We start from the raw sequence: 3739 nt of genomic DNA, 5'->3' as shown, positions 1-3739 counted from the left end.
GCTTAATATCTTATTTATCATCATATGAACTAGATCCATACGTATTTGATTTAGATTATGCATATGTCGGATTAAATCTGATTTAATCTTGTCTTCTACTGTTACTACAAGAAAAGTCGTATACATCCATATTTTTTAGTCATGTAAAGTACATATGTGGGTAAAAGATTGAATTCTAAAAGAGAAATTGTATATACCCACATTTGTCAAATGTAAAAATATTATAATTAAATTTTAATTTATATTTTAATGATTAAACATGAGTAAGTCAAATTTGCTAATGGGTAAACGTGGATAACTCAAATCTGCTAAAAGATATACTGAGTATTGAGGAAAAGTGACTAACGCCAAGAGAGGAGTGCCAAAATAAAAAAAGAAAAAAAAGTACTAACCCCATCTCTCTTGATTTAAATACCTTATCCACACTTGCAGAGTGCACCATCATCCTCTTCCCATGGGAGGGGGAGAGGGAGAAAATGTCATTGCTCCAAATCCAAACACTCTTCCCCAAACCCTTCTCCCATTTCTTTGCCGCGAACTTGTCGTTCTTCCCACTCTTCTTCCACTCCCTATGCCCTAACCATTCCTCCTTTACCCCCTCCTTCTATTAGAGAAACCCTCGTCGCCGCCTAAAACCCTTTGTCCCCTTAAAAGAGTCAGCCACTCCTGACCCGAGCCCTAACTCGAACTCCGGCCCCGACCCCAGACCTAGCCCTAACCCGATGAAGCCAATAGGTCAGCATTCGAAGCCCAAGTCCCTGACAGGAGGAATCGCCACCACAAACTCCAACGATGCCTTCCCGTCGATGATCCCACAGAAGTCGTAGTGCGGCTGGCGGAGTGAGGCGGCGATGATGGAGGACTTCATCTGGGATCGACAAAACCGAACCTTCACCTTTATCTGAAAGCAAAACACTGGGGTCTTGGAGGGGAAAGAGGAGGTCTTAAAGCAGAGGACTTTGGAAGAGGAGGAGGAGGAGAGCTCAAAGGGTGGGGGGAAGGAGGTGGTGGAAGAGGAGGATCCAGACTGGCCTTTGGATGCAGATATTGGGTGGGGGATCAGGGCATCAGAATACTTTGAAAAGCATCCGATCAAGAATGTGGTCATCAATGGGGTGGAGATCGATTAGGAGGGAGAGATGGATGAGAGGTGGGTGAAAGAGATCGACTGCTTGGAGTGGGAGAGCTTTTCCTTCATTACTACAATAAGAGTCTATGACAGCGTTTACTACTGCAGCGGTTCAAAAACTACTGCCACAGCTTGTATAGTAATAGTTATAAGAAACTGCTACCATAGACTTGAGATGTGGCAGCGGTTAATTAACCGTTGCCATATGTTAGACCTATGGCAGTGGTTTGACCTATCGTAGTGGTTACGTATAATCGCTGCCATAGATTTGATCTATAGCAGCGGTTACATATAACCGTGGCCATATCTCAAACCTATGACACTGATTACTTATAACCGTTGTTATATCATTATGGCAGCGGTTACTTACCCGTTGCAATAGACCTATAGCAGCGGTTATTAAGCAACTACTGCTATAGGGCCTAAATATAATTATTTTTATATTTTTTTAAATATAATATAATTTTAAAATTTAAAGTTCATCTTTATCGTTTATTATCTAAATAATTATAGTTAGAGTATCGTCACAAAAGATCGTCTTAATCCAATAGCCCTAGCTATGTCGATCAATAAAATTTAATTTCGATGGTCACGAACGATCGTACGATGATTTGATAAATAAAGACCATCAATGGATCTAAAAACTTATAATGATGATCTCGATGATGTTTGTAACATACTATCAAAATTTTACTTCAATCGGATATTATTATCATAGTCAATTTAGCACAGGATGATTTCAGTCATTAAATAAAAATGAATGATCAAAAAGTCAAATGACGTCTGATTATAAATTAATTTTTTAGATAAATAATTTTTACTATTATTTTAATTATTTATATAGTGGTGATCATAAAATCCAAATCATGCCTATATGAACCATCCAAATTAAGTTGATCTTACAAAAGCACAAGCATAATTACTTAAGGACTTTAAAATGAGTATCAAGAAATATATAGTTTTGGATTGTTCATATATGTGCGATTTAAATTTTTTGATCATAACCATACAAATGATTAAAATAGTAGCAAAGATTATTTATCTAAAAAATTATCTTATAATTGGATGTCATTTGACCTTTTGATCACTCATTTTTTATTTAACGATCGAAATTATTTTGTACTAAATTGATCATGATAATGATATTCGATTGAAGTAAAATTTTGATAGTATACTACAAATATCATCAAAATTATTATTATATTTTCAAATCCATCGGTGATCTCTATCTATAGATTATCATGCAGTCGTTCGCAACCGTCGACATCGAATTTTATTAATCAACATAGCTAGGGCTGTTAAATCGAGGTAGTCTTTTATCACAATACTCTAACGATAATTATTTAGAAATAAATAGTAAAAATATACCTTTAAATTTTAAAATTACACCATATTCAAAAAAAATATGAAAAAAAATTATATTTAGGTCTTATAGCAGTGGTTGCTTTGTAACGGCTGCGATAGGTATATTGTAGTGATTGTTAAAACCACTGCCATAGGTCCCTAAATATCTATTGTAGTGGTTGATTACCGCTGTTATAGACCTATGGTAACAGTTTTTGAAAACTACTGCCATAAGTTTGTGAATTTCTTCCAAATGTACCCTCTCATTTTCATTTTGTGTGCCAGCCTCTCTCTCTCCTCTCTACTCGAGACCCTACCCGCCCTCGCCACCGGCCTGGCCCGCCGCCGCCCCCTCCCTCTAGCACCACTGTCGGCCTCCTTTGGCTCCACCTTCCTCAGCCCTGCCTCCTTCGACCCCCTTTGGTCCCGCCTCCCTCTGCCCCCTTTGGACCCACCTCCCTTGGTCTCACCTCTCTCAGCCCCGCCTCCCTCGGCCCCGGCCCCCTTTGGCCATCGCCCTCCCTTTAGCACCGCCCCCTCCTTCGACCCCAGCCCCCTTTGGCCCCACACCCCTCCTCTCTCGGCCCCGACCCCCTTTGGCGCCGCCCTCCCTCTAGCACTGCTCCCCTCCCTCTAGCATCGCCCCTTCCTAGGCCCCGACCCCCTTTGGCCCCACGCTCTGCCCGCCGTCACCCCCCTTCGTCTAGCACCACCACCGACGACCCCTGCAGCCCTACGGACCCCCCTCTCTGTAGCTGTAGACATGACTTTTCTTTTTTTTTTTCATTTCATTTCATAATAATATTTATAATCATTTATAATCATTTATAATATTTATAATAATATTTATAATTATTTCATAATAATATTTAAAGACAACCCTTGCCAGTGGATTCTAGGTCATGCTGGTGGCTGTCGGTCATGCCGGTGGATTCTGGGTCGTGCCCTCGAGTTCTGGGCCGTGCCATCGGATTTTGGATAGTCGAATTATAGGCCATACTGGTGGGTTCTAGGCTATGTCAGCGAGTTCTAAGTGTTAGGATTTGATGCCTCAAGATTTAGTCTACATTGGGCCCACAACGAGGTTCGTGATGAAAAATAGAGTCCAACGAGACCAAGATCATCCGAAACGGAGCTCGGATGGAAGAGATACGAGCTTTTGAAGTCGGCATGAGATTCGAGGCGACGGAGGACCGCCAGCGACCGGCGGCGGGCGGGCGGGTGGCCCAGGCGGGCGCGCGACCCACGCGGGCGCACGGCCCAGCC

The 3739-nt window shown here is 41.7% G+C and overlaps 1 pseudogene; it reads left to right on the top strand.

The window, feature by feature from the left end:
* Positions 1-476: 476 nt before the first annotated feature.
* Positions 477-3110, top strand: LOC140851507 (uncharacterized; annotated as a pseudogene).
* Positions 3111-3739: the final 629 nt, after the last annotated feature.

This window comes from Elaeis guineensis, chromosome 9, assembly GCF_000442705.2.
Source record: "Elaeis guineensis isolate ETL-2024a chromosome 9, EG11, whole genome shotgun sequence".
Taxonomy (NCBI): domain Eukaryota; kingdom Viridiplantae; phylum Streptophyta; class Magnoliopsida; order Arecales; family Arecaceae; genus Elaeis; species Elaeis guineensis.
Note: the sequence above shows the minus strand (reverse complement) of the source record. Positions and strands in the feature narration are given on the sequence as shown.